Here is a 22,415-nt window from a genome sequence, read left to right on the forward strand (position 1 = left end):
TACTAAATATTTTCCTTACAACAACCCTGTAAGATACAAATATTATTACAGTACAAGTTTTGTTATTACTTTTATACAGTTAAAGAAACAGACCAGACTCAGAGAGGGGAAGTGATATGTCCAGGCTCATACAATCAGTAAGTAATAGAGTGGGGAACTTGAACCTGATTATGAAAGAAAAGACTCATCTACAAAATTGGAAGACCTCCCCTAGGGTATCAGAGAAAGAGAAGCTAGTCAAATCTAGTGGTTCAGATACAAATAACAAGGAAGCCAGTTAAGGGATTAATTTAAAGAATTCATCGAAAGAACTTCAAAGCCGATAATTAAAGGTTTTGCAAAAACATAAAAGGAATTGAGCAACTGGAGAGTCCATGGGACCACCCAACAATCACGGTCCGAAGGCTGAGCCACTGGTATGAGAAACGGGCAGGGTGAATGGATACTCTACTGAAGTGAGCTCTCCAGTCCCAAATTGTCAAAACAAGCAGCATTTACTAGGTAATGTGCTGAGAATATAAAGAAAGGCTCCAAGCATTTCCTGCCCTGAAGGAACTCTCAGTATAATGGAGGATAGACAAGATGCAAACAACTATGTACAAACAAGATGGATACTTAATAAATCAGAGATCATCTCATAAGCAAGACACTAAAATAAGGAGTACCTGGGAAATTGAAAGTCTTGGATACAATAAAATAATAATAGCCTTGGAGAGGGGGACAGAGGTGGGAGAGGGGTGACAAGAAAAAAAGGAAAAAAGAAATTTTTATAACTTTCTTATACATTTAAAAGGAATAGTAATTTGTACATAATAGATTTGCAGTTTCATAAGCAATTTTTATTATACTGTGCTATGGAAATGCTTGTTTTATTCCATGAATTAAAAAATTAAAGTTCATTTTTAAAGTCATGCTAATAACATATTGGGATGAAGTCCTGGATAATCTCCTAGAATCACTTTGAAGCCAAAAAAGAGAATATATGTCCAGTTAAAAAAAATAAGGGCACCAAATTTTCTAAACCAACTCTACACATTTGATACAGATAGCAATTGCTAGGATAAATTCCTTCCTTGAAGGCATCCAAGGCCAGCAGCTGGGTGACTTAGTAGACAGAGCAATTGATTTGGAGTCAGGAAGACTCAGGTCTGTCTAAGATGATTTCTAGTTGTGTAGTACTGGTTTCCTCTTCCATTAAAATGATCATCTATTAACTACTAGATGGTTCAGTGGATAGAGTGCTGGGCTTGAAGTCAGAAAGATTCATTTTCCTGAATTCAAATCTGACCTCAAACACTCAACTAGCTGTATGACCCTGGGCAAGTCACTTAACTGTTTGCTTCAGTTTCCTCATCTTAAAATGAGTTGGCAAAGGAAATGGCAAACTACTCCAGGATCTTTGCCAAGAAAACCCCAAATGGGGTCATGAAGAGCTGAGCACAACTAAAAAGCAATTAAAGAACAACAACAAAAAATAGCATCTATCTCCAAGGATTTTTGTGAGGATAGAATGAGCTAATATTTGTGAAGCTCTTTACAAACCTCAGAAATGTGATACAATACTATCTGTTAACTGTTAATTAAGGACCTTAAACCACAGATAACTACTTTACAAGAGAACTATTGTGGATATACACGGAGAAAGAGGAAAAGGAGAGAAGGAGGGGGGAGGAGAAAGAAGAACAAGGACAAAAACAAAAAGAACAAGAAAAAGGAAAAGGAAAAGGAAAAAGAAAGAAAAAGAAGGAGGAGGAGGAGAAACTCAAAAGAAATATTCAGTAGAATCTCACTTCCATGTTGGATAAACTGTTAGGATCTATAACAAACTGTATGCTCATTAAACATATTGGTAAAGATAGACTATTACAGAAAGGCAGTGTGATCTCTCTAAAAGAAAATGACAATAATAACTGCTGACAGTTATCTATCTGTTTAAGTGTACTGAGTGATGTAACAGAAGTTTGGTGCTTATTCAGACCATCTCAAAGGGAGGCAGTCACCTGGGAGACACCAGGATGTTCCTTCTGGGAGAAAAAGAGAACTGATGCAGACTTGGACATTTTGAATGAGCCTTCAAGGTGGGTGGAACAGCCTCTTTTCATTGGCTGCATAGCTAAACTGTCTGAATCTTCAAGTCTACTTGATGGAGGTAATGCTATTCTCTCTTTCTAGGTGCATCCAAGAGTGAAGGCTTTGTTCACTCATAGCAGATTCTGTATAGACACTATGCAATTCTACTTTTCTTAAATTCAATGCACACACATAGATCAGGACATCACCCTGTGATGTTATTGGTCCTCTTCAAAAAGAAGGATGAAGCAACATGCAATAAGCAGGGAAGCACCTGTAGGTCACCTTCCCCTTGCTTGAATATCGGAAGAATAGAAAGGGTGGATGAAGCAGAAGCTCAACAAGGTGTATTCTCATTGCATGAAAGGGATATGGGATGAACACATAAAAGCCGGCTCCCTGACTTAGTGCCATTACTCTGGCACTGAGAGAATTCCCAGAGTCAAATATCTTAGGGTACATTTTAATAGGTGAAGAGCTAGTATTTTGAACAGCCTGGATTTAGTTACAATTAGTACTGAAACTTCATTGGCACATAAAAGATCTGAACAAACAAGGATCAGAACATTCACACCTGAATCAGTCCTCCTGTCTCCAAGAAACAGCACCTTGGTCTTTCATGTGGTTGTCTCCATCCTAGGTGATCCAGTGAAACCTCTGTTATATCTATAAGTCTGAGAGATAGATACTGTAGGATTTTATACAGATGAGAAAATTAAGGTTCAGCTATGCTAATTGGCATTGAATACACCTGTGAATAATACCTTTCTATTGTTTAATAGTGTCTGTCTCTTTGGGACCTCTTTTGGGGTTTTCTTAGCAAAGATTCTGAAGTGATTTGGCATTTCCTTCTCCAATTCATTTTACAGATGAGGAAACTGAGGCAAAAAGGTTTAAGTGGCTTGTCACAAAGCCAGTGAGTTCTGAGGCCAGATTTGAATTCAGGAAAATGAGTCTTCCAGATTCCAAGCTCAGTGTTCTATCTGTGCCACCTAACTGCCTGCCTGTGAATAAAGATGACCATAAATCTATAAAAATCTATGAGTCACTCTGTAAGCAGGAGGATTGTTTTATTATCAGTAAAGACCTGGTAATTTGACTCTCTCTCTCTCTCTCTCTCTCTCTCTCTCTCTCTCTCTCTCTCTCTCAGCAGTCTTATCCATTCATGACAGATCAACAAAGGGTAGGGAGCAATGATCATTTCTTTGACAAGGGATCAGCATTTAAGTTAGTCTTTTTAATCCTGGTCAAGAGGAGTTTATATGCCCCTCCAACATTATAGACTACAGTTTACTCTTTTTTTTAAAGGTTTTTGCAAGGCAATGGGGTTAAGTGGCTTGCCCAAGGCCACACAGCTAGGTAATTATTGTCTGAGGTCGGATCTGAACCCAGGTACTCCTGACTCCAGGGCCAGTGCTCCATCCACTGGACCACCTAGCCGCTGCTACAGTATACTGTTCAAGAAAGTGAAAATTTATATTGATGAGGATAAGTTTAGAAATCTAAAGGGCAGGAATTTGTCTGAAATACGCTATAGATTTTGGGAGAGCAGATTTCAAAGGGTTCAAAGAAAGAATGGAGCTCCATATCCCTAAAGGGATAAAAATTAAAACAAATATTTGAAGAGGAAATGGGGGCTTTTTGAAAGACTGAATATGCTGGGAACTTATTGGCCAACTTAGTTGGGGGGTTTTTTAAGTAGATGCAAAGGAAATGAAAATAAGAGTAGATAATGGAAGATGAATATAAATAGGTGTCACAGTCCTCTGAGTTCTAAAACTCAGAATAAGCTAAATCAGTTTGGGAAAACTGAGGACAACCACAAGTTTAGAATTTTTTTACCTCTATTGGAAAAAAGAGGGGAATGAAAGAAGGGAGACAGTGGAAAGTGTGATGATAGTGGACATCAGAGAAAAAGCAGAACTTTTTATTTTGCTTCTGTTTTCTCTGCAAAAGAAAAATGATCTATAGTCTAGAAAGGACAAAACAAAAATGACTAATAGGATGGGGATAGAGAAAACAAGTCAGCAGGTAGAAAGAAGGTCCTGGAGCTGTCGTTGATGAGTTCAAGTCACCAGGTCTAGACAAACTATAACCTAGGGTACCAAAAGTATTAGCAAGTATGCATTACTGTCAGAAATCTTTGAAAACTGGGGTAAATAGCAGAGATGAACCAGGAATGGAAAAGAATAAATGTCCTGATGTTTGAAAAATTGGGGGGAGGGAGGTGAGAGAAGAAGGAGAGGCAGGTTTTACAAACTATAGAACAATGCACTTGACTGATTCCTAGCAAAACCCTAGAATATATTATTAAAGGGATAGTTAGTGAAAATCTGGAAAAGGACAATTTGGCCACACAAAGACCTAATGAGACATCATCAAGAATAGGTCAAACCAGGCTGATATTAATTTTTTAAAATACTGGACTAATAGATCAGGAAATGATCTAGAGATATCTTGCCTTGATTTTTAAAAATTTCAGGGGTGGCTAGGTGGCACAGTGTGGTGGCTAGGTGGTGCAGTGGATAGAGCACTGGCCCTGGAGTCAGGAGTACCTGAGTTCAAATCCGACCTCAGACACTTAATGATTACCTAGCAAATCCAACCTCAGACACTTAATGATTACCTAGCTGTGTGGCCTCGGGCAAGCCACTTAACCCCATTTGCCTTGAAAAAACAAAAAAAAAAAACAATTTCACAAATTCTGTCAAGCAATTATTGTGTTAAAGACTTATGGAGGTGGACATTCAATTATTGTCTTGAATTAAGATGTCTTGGATTTAAAAAAGACAGAACCAGGAGCCCATGCGCTGAATGACAGAATTATAATTCAAGAAAATCTTGGCAGGCTATAGCATTGTACCAAATTAAATAACATGAAGTATAATAGGGATAAATAAAAAAAATTTTACAGTTGGGTTCTAAACTAACTTCACAAGTACAAGATGGGAGACATAGCTAGAAAATAGTTTGAAGAACATCAGGGGATAGTAATAAACTACAATCCAATATGAGTTAACAGTGTTATGTGGCAATCAAAAAAGCTAATGACTTTTTGGCTACAAATTACTTACAGAATAATTGGACCAATTCATTGTTTCATCATCAGACATCATTAGGATGTCTGACTTCCTATGGCCCTGTCGCCAACTGTTTACCAGGTTGCCAGTTGATGATGAGCTAGGGCAGGCCAGGAAAAGGTTTTGTATCTCCCACCTTTGTTTTGCAAGGGGGACTGATCCTTGTGCCCTGAATGTTCTTCTTCCTTATTTTTATTTCTTGGAATCCCTAGCTCCCTTAAAGGCTCAGATTAAATTCTAGAGTATTGAACCAAATCAAATAACATGAAGTATAAAAGGGATAAATAAAAAAGAAATTTACAGTTGGGGTCAAAACATTAGTTTCACAAGTATAAGAAGGGAGATATGACTAGAAAGGTTTGTCTGAAGAATATCTGGAGATAGTAATGGTCAGTATCATATGGCAATCAAATGAGCTAATAATATTTTGACTCCAAAATTTCAAAATGGCTGGGCCAATTTTCTGTTCTGTCATCAATGTATTATATACATGAAGTCTTTGTTGATTTCCACTCCTCCCAAAGTGGCTAGTCTCCTCCTATCCTCCCTAGGTTTACTTTATATATGTTTTGCATACATCTTATTTCTTCTTAACAGAATATAAGCTCCTTGAGGACAGGGACTGCTTTATTTTTGTCATTTATCAGCCTCAGTTCCTGGCAAAAAAGTAGGCATTGAATAATGTTTGTGGAGTTGAATTGACTCTCAAATATGAGGGTCCTAAATGAGGGCACTAAATCTATGTTCTTATGATTCTATGAAATGACCACATTTTGGGAAGAATATAAGGTGACCCTTGGTCTCCTGAAGCAGTCTTTGTATTCCCAGGCCTTTTCCCCTTGAAAGAAGACTGAGGGCTTTGCCAGAGTTCATGATGGACAGGAGCCCCACACATCAGGCTGAAGAGAGGAAAAACTGTCACGCCACCCCCTACATAATGAAAAAACCCTGAAAGTTTGAATCCTAGAAAGGTCCCAACTGCCAAGCATAGCCCAATACTGACATGGGAGAACATGGAGCTAGGTGCTAGTCATGACTGAGGGATGAATTGAGTAGTTCTCCCCAGTCAACAAAGTCGAACCCTTCCTTGGGAAAGTTCCCCTAGCAGTCCTTTGTGGGGTGGTAGTGGTAGGGAACCCCCATCATGCCAAGGCATGAGCCAGAGCCTGGCAGGAGGAAGCTAATAACAGCTGTCTGACACACTGGGAGCTGTTTGGGATAATGACATGGTGAATTAAGTCCAATTAACCTTAGTCATTTTACACCCAATGCACCAAGGACTGGCTGCAGCAGATGCTCAAAACCAGCCTCTTCTGGACTCTGGAAGGTTCCCCTGGTACTTGAGAGCCTAGGACTTAACTGCTTCTCCTAGAAATTCTGTCTGTTAACCGAGACCCTCCCCTCCCCAAGCCCCTGACAGGGTGCTCCAGGAGAGGCATCGATGGGCATAGAAAAGCAGCCCGAGCATCTGGGGAGCTGGCTCAGCCAGCTGAGACAGCCCTCATTCTGTTGGATAACCTCACTGCGGCAGTGAGCCCTTCCTCGTCTTCCCTCCCTCTTCCCTCCCTCCTCTCTTCCCTCCCTCCCTCTCTCTCCCTCCCGAGCCAGAGCTCCAAGCAAGAACTGGCAGAACGGCCACTGACCAGCGTTGGTTTCTGGCCGTCTCTGTGCACCCCCCTCCACACACACACACACACACACACCCGTCCCCCACCTCCTGGCTACTCTTCCCCCAGAGACTCTGCCAGGGCTCTGCAGGATGCCCGCCTCCCAGGACGGCTGTTTCTCTTCTGCTTTTGGAGCTAAGCCCAGTGGAGACCAGTAGGCTGCTCGCCCTGCCCCCCCCCCCCCCCCAGCCTCTGGCCGCCTGTCTGGCCGCCCCAGGAGGAATCAGCCAGCTCTTAGGGGGATGGTTCATTTTCGTCCCAGAGTCAGCCACTGGAGTCCCTGCCAACATGCCCCCCTGCCAGGTGCTCCGGGCCAGCCCCTCGGCCACCTCACCTCCTAATACCAAGGATGCGAGTGCAACTTTCCTTGGCTGAGGTGGGGGCTGCTTTGCGACCTCCCTGTCTCCTCAGAAAAGCGGTTTTTCCAGCCACTGGAGAGACATTCACCTGCAAATCCCTTCTCTCAGCCTGACAGGTAAGGACAACGTAATGGGAATGAGCTGGGAACCCCGCAAGGGAACTGGGGAAATTGGGGGGACAGCAACTCAGGTCCTCTGGGTTACACCAGCTTGCTTCGGGGCCTCCATGAATGGGAAGGAGACAGAGCAGAGCAAAGGATTTTCGCCTGGGTTCCTTCCTGCTACCGCAGCCTCTGACCACCCACTGTCCTGGCTCAAGGGCTAGGGATTCACCTGGGCAAAGGATCTGGTTGGAGGGAGCTGAGGAAACCCTCTTGTTATCTTCCACTACGTTAGTGTGATGGGGTGAGGGGGAGACTTCACATCAGTGCAGCCTTTCATTGTGTATGTTTGTGAATGCATTTTTTTTCCATTTTGGCATCAAAAAACATTTCTCGCCTGAGCTTCATTTGTTTGCTTCAGAAAACACTCCCAGAGCATAGAATGCAGAATGAAAATCAATGGAGGATTGATCATCAGTAAGAAATCCTTCTGGAAGCAACTTCTGGCTCTCAAGCAGAGAACAGAGACCCAAGACCACCAGGGTGAATCCCAGGACCCCTTCCACTGGTCATAAGGTGCAGGGATTCAGGACAGCAGCAAAACCCCCAAACATTCCTCCTCTCTTTTGATTTAAATTTTTTTAGAAGTCAGTTACTAAATGACTTATCAGGCAGCATTCTAGAGCTGGAAGAGACCTTGGAACATAGATAAGATCAGAGTGATCTCAGTGCACTCCCCTCCCCAATTTTATGGAGGAAACTCAATCTCAGAGAGGAAGTGACTTGTCCAAGGTCACACAGTAGCAGAACAAGGAATCTATTCTAATCCAGATCCTCTGACCCCCCAATAGGGTATTCTTCCCACCACATCATGTTCTTGTAAACAACGATATAAAAGGACAAATTGTACCTTCCTTCTGCAAATCACTGCAACCAACAAATTACTGAAATATCTCTAGGCAGAAATGTCCAATTTTTGGATGTTGCTTCCTTTTCTTACTTAGAAATGTTCTTTTGTCTCTTTCTCTCTCACCCCTGGCCTCCTCCCCACAAAAGAAAAACAAAGAATTGATCATTTAAATAGCTATTTTGCTTCACAGCATAGGTCAGGGATGGGGGTAATATTGAGGTGATAGCAATGGGAAGATCATAGGATTTGACTTTTGCCTTTCTATTTTTAGCATCTGGCTCACTTCCTTGGAGATAATAATTAATGAATTGACCAAAGAGTGAGATGTGTGTTCTAGTCCTGGTTCTGTCATTAATTTACTGAATGACTTTGAGCAAGTCACTTTCCTCTCTGAGCTTCAAATTCCTTATCTGCAAAATGAAGTTTGGATTGTAAGAGTCTGGTTTTTGTCACATTTCTTCCAAGTCTAATGTTCTGTTCTAAGGTTTTCTCTAATTTTCTATTCTAAGGTTCCTTCTAGCTCTCAGAGTCATGCAATTATATTTTAAAAAGAAGGAAGGAAAAAATGCTAAATAAATGCTGACAATTGCCAGTAATGATAACCAGGTATAGTAGCCTTGCAAAATTGGTTGTGGATTCATTTTCTGATCTAGTCTTTTGCTGTCTGTGTCATAGCCACACCCCTCACTCATGAATTGTACCCCCTCCCTTCTGTCCTATCTTTCTTCTGAAAATCCACGTATCTGGATTTTCTGTGTCTGGAAGCTTCTAGGCTAGAAACTTCCAGTTTCCTAGCTGATTGGCATCTTCCTGCCTGTGACCTCAGAGGTGGGAAGCCAATCAGAAGCCTGAGTGAAACCTCACCCCTCCTCCATATAAAACACCTGTGTTACCCTGATGTATCAGCAAGGAATACTGATTATTACATCTCTGTGCAAAAGATTCCATTCCTATGTCTAGAGTGTTCCCCCTCCCCACTGCAGCTTTGGAATCCCCAGCTCCCTTCAAGGCTCATTCAGCTGAGATCTCACCTCTGATGACGCAGACATTTCCTGATTTCTTTCAGTTGTTTGTAACACACAGAAAAAAATTGCTGTTCTTGGGAGTCATGCAATCTGGGTTCGAATCTTCCTTCTGATGCTTGTGTGACTTGTACAAATGGATGAACATCTCGGGGCTTCAGTTTCTTCATCTGTAAAATGAGTTTTCTCCCACCTCTAAATCTCTGTTCAATCTTGTGATTCTATCACCACCACCCCATTCCCCCAGGAAATTACTCTGTGTGTGTGTGTGTGTGTGTGTGTGTGTGTGTGTGTGTTTTGTTTTTACTTAAATGGGTACATTCTCTTTTTTCCCAGTAGGATATGAGCACCTTAATGGCAGATATTAGTCCCTAAGCACATTGTGTGGGCACTTAATAGATACTTATTGAATTTAACTGAATTTTATATTTTCTAGAGGAAAAACCAAGGCTCTAAGAAAGGAGATTACTGTCACATAGGAAATTACTGGTAGGCCTCGAACTAAGATTTCTGGACTTGGTTCAATTCTCTATAGGCATCAGGGAACTACGGAACATTTTTGAATAGGGTTATAGGTGAATACCTTGTGAGAGTGATATTAACTCTCTAGGACTGATCTTCCTTATGAGGGGGTGGCATGAGATTACCTATGGGGTGCTTCCAGTTCTGATTTAGCAGTCAGTGCTTTGAAGTACTTTCCAGTTCTAACATTATAAGTTATATGTTCTCAGATTCTTTCTAGAACTATCTAGTCCTTCTAAGTTCCCCTTCTTCCTCTCACATCCTATATCCAAAAAAACCCTTCCCAACTATTAACGAATATACAGAACTTGAAGGTTTTACAAACTGTTTTATGTATTATCTCATTTGATACTCATAGCAATCTTGAGAGGCAGGTACTGTTATTTCCATTTTATAGTTGAGAAAACTGAGGCTAAGAGAGGTTAAGTAACTTGCCCTAGGTAATACAGCTAATGTCTGAAGTCTGAAGCAGGCTTTGAACTCAGCACTTACTCCATCCATAAAATATTTGTTGAATAAACAAATGAATAAATTGGTTACAAATCTTATTCCTTTCTTTGGAAAGGAAGGGGAAAAAGAAAATTTCCCCTCAAATGCATGAAAGAAAGGATTTTCAAGAAATTTCATCAAATATGGCATTATACCTGTCAACTAAAAAAATATTCCTTTACCTTTGTTACCCTTTCTTCTATCCTTTGTTTCCAAAGTTCCATTGGCAATTTTAACCTAAAGGAACTTATAATACGTAATATATAATAAGACAGACAGGTTTTGTAGATGATAGAGCCCTGGACCTGTAGTCAGGAAGACTACTTTGAATTCAGACTTAGATATGTCTTTGATATGTCTGACCTTGGGCAAGTCACTTAATTTTCCTCAACTGTAAAATGGACATAATAATGGTACCTACCTCCCAGGATTGTTATAAAGGTAAAATGGACTAATATTTGTAAAGCACTTTGCAAATCTTATAGTGCTATAACAATTCTAGTTCAGAATAAGGTTTGAAAAGTAAATGAAGGGCAGCTAGGTAGTACAGTGGATAGAGCACTGGCCCTGGAGTCAGGAGGACCTGAGTTCAAATCTGGAATTAGATACTTAATAATTGCCTAGCTGTGTGACCATGGGCAAGTCACTTAACCAACCATTGCCTTAAATAAAAATAAAGAAAAGTAAATGAAGCCAGATAGTTTTATTTTGATTATAGAGATAATAGGGAGCCACAGAAATATATGAGGACTGACACCTCTGGAAACTTTATGAAGGACAGATTGAAGAAAAAGAGATCTGAATCAGGGAAATCAAGTAAGAGGCAATGGCAAAGGTCCAGACAAGAAATGATGGGAGACTAAGCTAAGATGGTAACTATATGAGTAAAGAAAAAGAGATGATTGCAAAAGGAGATGAATGGCACCTCAGTAAGGGATTGAAGATAATTCCTAGAGTACAAGCCTGGGTGACTTAAAGGATGGTAGTGTACTTGAAAGGAAATAAGGAAGTTGAGAGGCAGGTTTGGGGGAGGAGATCATTAAACCCATAGGAGTTAATGAGAGACTATGTGTATTAGAAAGAAAAGAGTACTCAGACAACAGAGGTATATAATCATGATCAAGCAATTATTTATCATTTATCAATTGCCAAGCACTCTCCTAAAGACAAAAACAAAATCCATCTTCAGGAAGTGAACATTCTAGAGAGGGAAATAATATTCATATATACAGGACACATACAAAACAGATTCAATGTACCTTCCAAGGAAAGGAGTAGCAACTGAGAGGACTAAGAAAAATCACATGCCAATCAATCAACCAATTAACAAGCATTTATTAAAGTGCCTACTGTAATCCTTGATTATGCTAAGCACTGGAGATACAAATACAAAACATGAAAAATATCTTTAAGACACAAATCTATAAATATATATAGATATATTGCAACACACACACACACACACACACACACACACACACACACACACACAGAGTCACTGAAGACCCTTATCACAACTCCCACTTGCAATAGCAAAGGAACTCCAGGGGTGTAGGGTTAGTCCTGAAGAGTTTGTTTGTGCTTGGATTCCAAAAAGAAGATAGGAAATAGGGGTGGCTAGGTGGTGCAGTGGATAGAGCACTGGCCCTGGAGTCAGGAGTACCTGAGTTCAAATCCGACCTGAGACACTTAATAATAACCTAGCTGTGTGGCCTTGGGCAAGTCACTTAACCCCATTGTCTTGCAAAAACTTAAAAAAAAAGATAGGAAATAGAAAATCTTCCAGTCATCCTCCAACTTAGAATTGAGATGGAGAGGAAACCCAGAATGAAGGTAAAATATTCTCCTTCCCCAGTATTTCCTCCTTAGATATATATCTCTTTCTCTCCATCATCAGACACTTGAATCTTGTGAATACTAGCCTTAAAAGGACCCCAAAGGCCACAACTGAGTTTCTCAGTCAATCTGAACAAATTTCCTTTCATATCTAGGCGTTTCCAGACCGTGTTCACAACTAGTGAAAAATTAAAATGTGGTCTCACCTAACAAATGTACCAAAGGTAGGATGAATTTGATCCTATTCTGGCAAGTAAAATTCAAAACATTCAGAGGGTAGGATTAAAAATTGGGACCATTGGGAAGGGCTTCATGTAGAAGTCTGTGCTTGAGCTGAGCCCTATAGAAAGAAAGAGACTCTGAGGCAAAACTGAGAAGGGAGTACATTCCAAGCATGAGGAGCAACTTATCCAAGGCATAGAACTGGAAAATAGAGTCATTTATGAGAAACAAAGAAGATCAGTTTAGCTGGTAATACTGTCCAATAAAACTGGAAAGATAAATTGGGGGAGGGGCAGCTAGGTGGCACAGTGGATAGAGCACTGACCCTGGAGTCAGGAATACCTGAGTTCAAATCTGGCCTCAGACACTTAATAATTACCTAGCTGTGTGGCTTTGGGCAAGCCACTTTAACTCCATTGCCTTGAAAAAAAAGAAAAAGATAAATTGGGGCCAATTTGTGAAAGTTGAAAGTCTATACCAGCTAAATAGAAGAGTTTATATTTTATCCTAAAGTCACTGGAGTTGATTGAGTAGGGGATTAACATTATTAGATCTAGATTTAAGAAACATCACTTTAGTAGGATGGAGGAGTGGTAAGGGACTTCAGATAGATTTATTGGAGACTATAATTTTAGTGAAGAGTGATAGTGACCTGAATCAAGGCAATTGTGAGTAGAGAAAAGTAGTCAATTGTGAGAGATAATCTGAAGGGAGAAATGGTGAAAGTTGCCAAATGATTATATATGTAGGGTAAGAAAAAATGAAGAATCAAAGATATTGCTGAGGTTACAAGTCTGGGACACTGGAAGGATGATTGAGCTGGGAACTTTGGAAGAAGATAGCATTTGGGAGAAAAGATAATAAATTCAATACTGAATATGTTGAGTTTGAGACATTGCCAAGACATCCAGACTAAAATTTCTGTTAGGCAATTAGTGATTCAGAACTGAAGCTCAGGAGAGAACCTGGAACTGGATACACAAATCCTTGAGTCATCTCTGTAGAAATGATAGTTAAATCCATGGAATCTGATGAGATTACCAAGAGGAGCATAGAAAGAAAAAAGATTTTATTATATCTCCATCAAAAGTTAAAAGACATATGAAGAGAGATGCTATCTGCATGCAGAGATATATAGAAATATGCATAGAATAATTTTACACCCACACATTATAAATATATATATATGTATGTATATATATATATGTATGCGTGTATGTATATAATTTGTGTTTTAATGGTAGCCATCTCTAGAATAGGAGGTAGGAGGAAGAGAGAAGAGAAAAGAAGTGGAAAAAATAAATTTACATAATAACTTTGTTGAATATTTGGAGAGAATAGCAAGTTGTACATGGTAGATTTGTAACTTTATGTGCAATCATCCTTTTTATTGTACTGTGTTCTAGAAATGTTTGTTTTGTTCTGTCAATTGAAAATAAATAATTTTTTGAAAAAGATCAAGAAGGTAGCACAGTGGATAGAGCATTGGCCCTGGAATCAGGAGAACCTGAGTTTAAATCTGGCCTCAGACACTTAATAATTGCCTAGCTGGTCAAGTCACTTAACCCCATTGCCTTAAAAAAATAAATGTAAAAAAAATTAAATATAATTTTAAAAGATCAAGAAGAGGACCTAAACATTGTGAGATGATCAACTATGCTGGATGCAGCTCCTGGGGTCTTAAAATAGAACCTTGGGAACGCCCATGGTTAGGGTGTATAATACAGATGATGAATCAACAAGGGAGATAGATGGAGGAGCAGATGGGTAAGGAGAACCAGGAGGGAATCGTTTCACAAAAAGTAGAGAAGAGAGAGTATCCAGAAGGGACAATTGACAATTAAAAGATTTCCCATAACTTTGGAGAGAGTAATTCCCAATGAACATGAAGCTGGAAACCAGATTGGAAAGAGCTGATAAGTGAATAAAAGATAAAGAAGTGGAGCCAAGGAGTAATAGACAGCTTTTTCTAGTAATTTGTCTATGAAAAAGAAGAGAGATGGGGCAGCTAGGTGGTGTAGTGGATAAAGCACCGGCCTTGGAGTCAGGAGTACCTGGGTTCAAATCCGGTCTCAGACACTTAATAATTACCTAGCTGTGTGGCCTTGGGCAAACCACTTAACCCCATTTGCCTTGCAAAAACCTAAAAAAAAATTTTAAAAAATAAAAAATAAAAAAAAAGAAGAGAGAAATATAGGGGGCAGCTATAGTAGATAGAGCCACTGGTCCTAGATTCAGGAGGACCTGAGTTATAATCCAGCCTCAGACGCTAGCTATATGACCCTGGGAAAGTCATTTAACCCTGGTTACCTACAGAAACTGAAAAGGAGAAGAGAAGAGAGATATAAAAAGATAGCATAATTCAATCATTAAATTCTTACTTTGCATAGGACATTATGCTAAGTACTAAATAAAAAATGTAAACTAAAATATTAGTTTCTTGAGGTCAAAGACTTTTCATTGTTGGTTTTTATATCCCCATTATATTGCCCATTGTCTGGCACAAAATAAGTTCTTAATAGCTCTTTGAATTGAATTTGAGCTGAGTTGAATGGAATGAACATAGTCCTTCTCAAAGGTCTTAAAACACAAAAAAGTTAAAATGCTAGATAGGGCAGTTTAGAGCAGAAGATGGATACAGACAAAGTTGTTCTGGGGATATTTGAGGAGAATGAAGTTAGGCTACCCCTTGGAAGTACCACCTGAGGAGAGCGTTAAAGGAACTCTTAAACAGGGGTGATAAGTTCAAGTACATTACTTTTGTGCAGGAAAACTTCCTGGGGCTCTCCATCAACTGTCTAAAACAATATTACTTTCATATTCTGGCCTTGAAGGCCTCACACAGTCTGGTTCCTTAAATTTTCTGGCCTTATCTCATATTGTATTCTCTGTCACATTGTATGAGCCCCATTCTAGAGAAACTTTCTGTACCTCATTCTAATGTTTTCTGTTTTTCCGATCTCCTATTCAGCCTTTACTTGCCCTAGATGGTCTTTTCTGTTAGTGTCTTATTCTGTGATCTCACGATTCAAGAAACCAAGATGTATGAATTTCTGTCTGCAAAAGTGAAGTCATTTAGGTTGCATCATGTCAGTTTTATTGTTGTTATTATCACTATTTATCATATACTAAAACTGCAAAGGCATTCTCCATTTGGACATATTCCTTTCATAAGCAGAAAAAAAATTTGTATTAATTATGGTTTGTATTGATCCTTTTAGTTTGCATACTGAGAGATGACTATTGTAGACTCATACATTTACATATATATATATATATATTTACATAATTTTTTCTTTTTTCTTAACTTTGGTCAAAGGTCTTGCACCCCAAGGCCAGTCAGCAGTAGCTTCAAGATGACTCTCAGGATATTAGCAGCCAAGCTCAGCAGACTGCCTATTCTGAAAAAACCAGAACCTTCTAATGTCACCGTCTAGTATCTTTGGATAATTTTGAGACTAGTTCACTGAGGGTCAAATAAGTTATGACAAAGACCAACCAAAGAAGAGTGCAGCAAAGACTGTCCATAGGTTAAGGGCATATGACCTTGATCAATTAGATACTCAGAAAAGACTGTCTAATTTCAGGTATATCACTACCACTGGTCATTTATTGCTTTTAAACCTTTAAGATTTAAGCCTTAAAGTTTAAACAAATCTTTACATTGTAGGTCTTACTGATAAAGAGTGACAAGGGAAGTGGATCAGCATAAGCAAGATCAATTTAATCTCCAAGATCTGACCTTTGATTCTGATACAGATAATAATGCTTATATCAGAATAAAAGAGACTAATGGAGAAACCAAACTCTCTAAGACTAGAGGAGAATGTCCCTTGAGTTGGAAGCACCTGCAGAGAGGACCATTGTTAGTTTTCATGATTCCCTATACTTGATATTCATTCATTTAATTGAATCTTACACAGGCTTGTTTCCAGTCCCCCAGGAGCTTGTGAGTTCCTTGAGGCATATGACCTATGTTTTTGCCTTTTTATTACTTTTACTTAGTATAGTGCTTTGTACATATTAAGCACTTAATAAATGCATTTTTGACTAAAATATATGTAATTTTTCCCAAAGGAAACAAAGACATTTTCTTTCAATTAAAAACCATAGTACTTTTATGGAAAGTGTATAAATTTAGCCTTCCCCCTACATCCTTCATTTCCTAATGCATAAATGAAAACAAATGCACCCAAGGGTGTCAAGCAATACAATGTTTAATATTTCTATTTCCTTTGTTAAAGTGAAGAACATCTATTTTTACATCACTTAAAAGTACAAAAATGTCCCACCAAACAACTTTTTGTATGTATCTCTTAGAAAATTTAGATAAAATTTAGTAATTTATCTGTTAGATAATTTATTTAGAGGCCATTCATTCTAAGGGGGAGAAAGTAAGGTGGAGGATGTAGGGAAGGACTTTATTTCACTGCTTCATACCCAGTAGTTTTTGGTAACCTCCTCTGACATGTATCCGAAATGCAAAGTTCTTAGGAAAAGAGCAAAATAATAAAAATAAGATGACTCAGTTTCAATTATTAAAAAAGGAAGAGCTAAAAAGTACCTCAGGGAAGTTTAGAAAGTTTGGTTGGGGAATCTAGCTAGAATTTTTTGGCTTATTAAGAGGAAGGAATAGATTTAGAAATAAGTTTGAATGTCTAGATAAATAATCTCTTCCTTTTATCATCTCATTATATACCAGGAATTCATTAAAATTATATATTTATATATATATGCTTTTTTACTGAAATATATAATCTAAATATTATATAAAATATAATATATCATCTCCCTATCTAGGCTATGAATTTATTGAGGGGCAGGAACCCAATCCAAAAAATCTGTTGAATGAATTTGTTGAAGGGCTGACAGTTTCCTCTGTAGCTCAGGATAGATTGGAAACAGACCTGAGTAAGATTCAATTAAACAAATATTTGTACTTATCAAATACATAGCACTGTGTTAGGCATTAAGAATATAAAAACATGCATGTTCTCATGTAGAGAAAAAAATTTTCTTTTTCTAACTTGCCCCAAATATGCATCAGTTCAGAAATATCCAGTACCTAGTATGTGCAGGCACTGTTTGCACATACTTTAGACATTTTCAAAATCAAATTAATGATCTTTCTCCTATAGTGGACCTGAAGCTTATACCCACCTCCAGACAAAATTGTACAAATTGCACAAAGTTCCTCTATACCAGTAGTTTCCAAACTTTAGTTAGCAATCGTTCCCATTTTAATTTTAAAATATTATCTTTCTTTGTCTCTTTCTATAAGGGAATTGATATAAATGATTTTTTTGGTATTTTATTCTAATGAAATTCAAAATGTACAATATTTCTTATAACAACAAACCATAAAACATAGTAAAATATGAATTTCATATTTACTAATAAAATCATTTGTTTTTCATATTTGCAACTTATAAAAATAATAGTCATATTTACTATTAATAATGAATTGAGTGGTTTTATTTTTTTTTTTAGGTTTTTGCAAGGCAAATGGGGTTAAGTGGCTTACCCAAGGCCACAACAGCTAGGTAATTATTAAGTGTCCAAGACTGAATTTGAACTCAGGTACTCCTGACTCCAGGGCTGGTGCTCTATCCACTGCGCCACCTAGCTGCCCAAGTGGCCTTATTTTTTGACATGAAATTTCTATCACTGATGATATACCTTCTCATAATTCCTTTTCAACTATTAATAAGAACAATATTTTGTTTTTAAAACCACTATGGCAGAAAACTTTATCTCACACAAATAATATGTCAAAAGGTATAGTCAAATTTGTATTACTTTGTTTGGTAAATCAGAGAATTCTTTATTCTCCTGTAGTCAAAACAAAATAAGTTTTCCGAGTTCAGATGTTTGTCTCAACATACTAACATTAGGCAAGTCTACAAAATGTTCTTTCTCAGATTTAATAAGATCAATGCTTCATATTTGTCCATGACAAAGGGATTCCTTATCCATTCATAGCTAGAAATACCTATATATCTAAAAGCAAAATTATAAGTCCTTCTGTAGATTGATTAAGCAATTAATAAGCAGCTCTTCTATTTCATTTGTAAGGCAAGTGCTTTTTAAATTTGGGAATATATAAAAATATTATCTTATATTTATTAACATATAATATGTATTTTATGTATTAAAATATTATTTTATATAATTTTTTCATAATTGTAGCCAATTTATCTTCCTGGATCAGAGTGTGAACTTGAAGACCTGGCATTTACTCAAGAGTACTCTTTTTTTTTAAATCCACAAGTTCAAGGAATAAATTTTTTGTTTTAAAATGAATTTACTTTGCCTCCATTATCACTAAGAATAATAGCAGTTTACTCTTTTAGCTCAAATTCTCCTCAAAGCATTTTGTCAAAGAAAACCACTGTGTTTTGCAAGAATATGGAAGTGCTCTATACTCTGCCCCTATATTGTCACAATTTTGCCAAAAGTCATAATTTCTTCTAACAGACTTTTTTTAAATTAAGTTGCTTACTCATAGCAATTTGAAACCTCTATATAGCTTCTAATTTATATTTCTTGATAGAAGTGATTATTTGTGAAACATACCATGTGTACAGATTACACAAGGATTCACACTTTCAATTTAGGCTTATTGACTTTCATCCTGATTTTGATGAAGTTCAAATCAGTGTAAAATCCAATACAATATTCCCACATTACAGCTCTTCATTTGATAATTTGTCAGTCCCATTGAATATTTCTCTGAATGTGGCATTGTTATGAAGATTTGTAAAACAAAAAACTTTCCTAATATCAGTTTCAACAACATGCTACACACTACACTACATATAACAAATGTCTACCTTTACCTTTACACCTGCCATTTCATCACCTTGCAATATGAAATAAGGTTTCTCAGTAAATTGATCTCAAAGATCTATAGTCACATAAATAATTTCCCTTCACATTTTAATACTTGCAAAAGCTTCCTTGAATGTGATTTACCCAGTCTCGTTTTAACCATATCTCTAACTGCAGGTATCATTAATATTTCTCATAACAGTTGAAAAGTTATACACATAGGAATTCTATAAGCAATTTTATATGATGCAAGCAATTCTACTATCCCAGATGTAGTTTTTGAAAAAAGTTTGATTTTACTTATTGAAAATTTCTCCCTTCCCTTTCAGAAAAAATTTCTTACTTAACCAACATGTTTCACACATACATATTTCACACATGATATCTGCAATTAAAGCATTCATAGAAAGCAAGTTCAATGATCTTTTTTCTCAATTACCAGTGCTTATGAATCCAAATTATAAATATAATAGATCCTATTTTTTGGATTTGGGCTTTTTCCTTTGCATTCTTTAAATTCGCTCCTTCATCTTTGATTTTTCTAGTTTCAACTGCTACAGTGAATTTAGCTTTTCAAATCAGCAGGATGGTTAGCTAGTAATGCACTACAAATTACTGGGGAATTTGGGTAGGAAGCTTTTTAAATCCTATTTTTCATCCCAGATATAGAAAGTTTTAACTTAACTGACTGAAAGATTTATAAGTAAACTAAGCTGCATTCATTCATCTCACTTAATGTAGCACACAGAATTTAACATTATTTAATTTTTAAATCAATTGTTTCAATTATAAATGTGTTAGGATATGAAATTGTATATAGAGTTGTTTTAGTAGCCTGTGAAAAATGAAAAATAAAAAATGAAAAATTTTTCCATGTGAAAAATAATAGGTATAGCCCACTATCTTACTAATTTACAAGCTGATTTAGAGAGGATATTATTTCACTTTTTAAAAATCATAGACATTAAAATAAAAATTTCATTTTATTTTTTAAAAAGTTATAAGGTTTGGGGGACAGCTAGGTGATGCAGTGAATAGAGCACAGACCCTGGAATCAGGAGGATCTGAGTTCAAATCATGACTCAGATACTTATAATTACCTAGATGCGTGACCCTAGGCAAGTCATTTAACCCCATTGCCTTATAAATCCCCCCAAAAAAGTGTTGTGGGGTTTGGGGAAAAAAATCTTATTGTCTTGTCTTTACCAAAGACTGTCTACATATATGACCTCCAGATATGTACATCCAGCCCTAATTTTCATGATCTCAAGTTCCTATTGATTATAATGTGATGTCCTGTAGGTGCATGAACTTAATACTTTCAAAACAGAATTCATTGTCTTTTCCTGATGGCCCTTCTCTCCACATTCTCATCCCTCTTTCAAATTCTCTTATTATGCAAAGAACACCATCATCCTTCCAGTCACCCATGTTTGAAACCTCAGAGTTGCCCTCCTCCCTCACCCCATATCTACCTAGTTGTTTCCAATTCCCCAACATCTCTCCCATACTTCCACTTGTCTCCAACCACCATTCCTAGTTCAAGTCTCCATTAACTCTCACTTGAACTATTGCAGTAATCTCATAATTGATCTCCCTGCCTCATGTCTCTCCCTTCTCCAGGCTACACTCAAAGCTATCTGCCAAAGCAATTTTCCTAAAGCACAGGTCTGCCTATGTCTACTCCCTTGCTCAGCAAACCCCAGTAGCTCCCTATTGTATTTAGGATTAAGAGCAAAAACCTCTGTTTGGTATTTAAAGCCTTCGCAGTCTGATTCCAACCTACCTTTTCAGTCTTATTTTAAGTTCCTCCATTTTATACACTTGACTAGTCAGCCAAACTAGCCTTTTTACTATTCCTCTCACATAAAACTCCATCTCCCAGCCCTGTGCCTTTATATGCATTGTCTATCATGTCTGCAATATACTCCCTCCTCATCTCTAATTCTTAGAATCCTGTTTTCTTCAGAAAATTCAGGTGCTACTTCCTACTTGAGACCTTTCCTCATCTCCTCAGCCATTAATGACTTCCCTTTCCAACTAGCTCGTATTCATTTTGTAAAAATTTATAGTTATGTATATTGTCTTGACTGATAAGAGCATAAACTCTATTAGGTCAGAGACTTTTCATTTTTGTGTTTGTGAGCCCAGAATCTATCACATCTTTGTATCTGAAATGCACACTCATCTCTCTTCAATCTACAATCTTCATTCCATAATTAAATTTCCCTTCATTTCAGATTCCTTCCCCTTATGCCCCTTCTATCTTCTGGCACTCAAAAAGATCTAACTGTCCCCAGAAGCCTGGATCATGGCCATTTTTTCTAGTTCTGTCCTTAAATGTTTTCTCTAACATCCTGATATGCAGGTCATAGTTGAGCTTGATGGAAATTCTCCTTGCTCTGCATTGCCATTTCTAGAGTTTTCCTTTGCTACCATTATCATTTCTTTTGAGGTCTAATATATCTAAATTGATCACCTAATCTAGATCTGATGGTAGTTCTCTCCCCCTCCCCCAATCAGTCTCCAGGTCTCCCAGTTTTCTCAAGGAATTCAGTATCTGAGTCACACTCTTCCTCCTTACACCAACTTCTGCTCTTTTATTATAGGGATTCCTGAAAATAGTCCAAGCCACCCCTCCCCCACTCCCTACACCTCTCCCCCTTCCCCCCCCCCATTCCCTAGATCTTTTCATTTTCAGGATCCCATATTCCTCTTCACTGCAACTCTATCAAAACTTCACACTGGGATTTTCACGCCCTTAACTTGTCCCTCACACAAGAATTCTTTATATGATCAAGAAGTCTGAAATTCCTTTATCTGACCATAACCTACCTTTCCATCACTTCCCCTCAAACTATTCTTCTTCTTCATTGTGACTACTGCCTGTCCCTCTACTTCTCAATATTTTCTCTCTTCCTAGTTACTTCATTTAACCATTTTAACTCTGTGCTATTCTCTGTTTGCAGATATCTGGCTCTTTTGTCCTGTAGCTACTCATACCTTATCATAACTTAACCCTAGATTGCTCCCATTATCTACCTCCCCTTCTCCTACCCACATGCTACTGAATGGCGCTAAAACAATGTCATACAACTGTTCTTACAGTAGCCACTATAAATTTTGTGATACAAACCTCCAAACATTCCCTTCTTTCTTCAATCCTCCCATGGGACCCCATCACTCTTCCTTCACAATTGAAGACCCTCCTACTAGGCTTCAACCTGTCTCTCTCTTCTCCCCTTTCACATCCAAACTCCCAGAGAAACAATCATATGACATGTCATCCCTGTACTCCTCCTCCTC

General features: G+C 37.8%; 1 protein-coding gene across 3 annotated transcripts in view; it reads left to right on the top strand.

The window, feature by feature from the left end:
• Positions 1 to 7,084: 7,084 nt before the first annotated feature.
• The window catches only part of TNRC6A (trinucleotide repeat containing adaptor 6A), a 280,434-nt gene continuing 265,103 nt past the window's right edge, over positions 7,085 to 22,415 (top strand). For 2 of the 3 annotated variants that reach the window (XM_074196817.1, XM_074196818.1), the window contains exon 1: positions 7,085 to 7,292. The gene's annotated coding sequence lies outside the window, so the exon portion shown is untranslated. The remainder of the gene's footprint in view (positions 7,293 to 22,415) is intronic. The other variant, XM_074196834.1, reaches the window with a different exon arrangement.

This window comes from Macrotis lagotis, chromosome 8 (genome assembly GCF_037893015.1).
Source record: "Macrotis lagotis isolate mMagLag1 chromosome 8, bilby.v1.9.chrom.fasta, whole genome shotgun sequence".
NCBI lineage: Eukaryota > Metazoa > Chordata > Mammalia > Peramelemorphia > Peramelidae > Macrotis > Macrotis lagotis.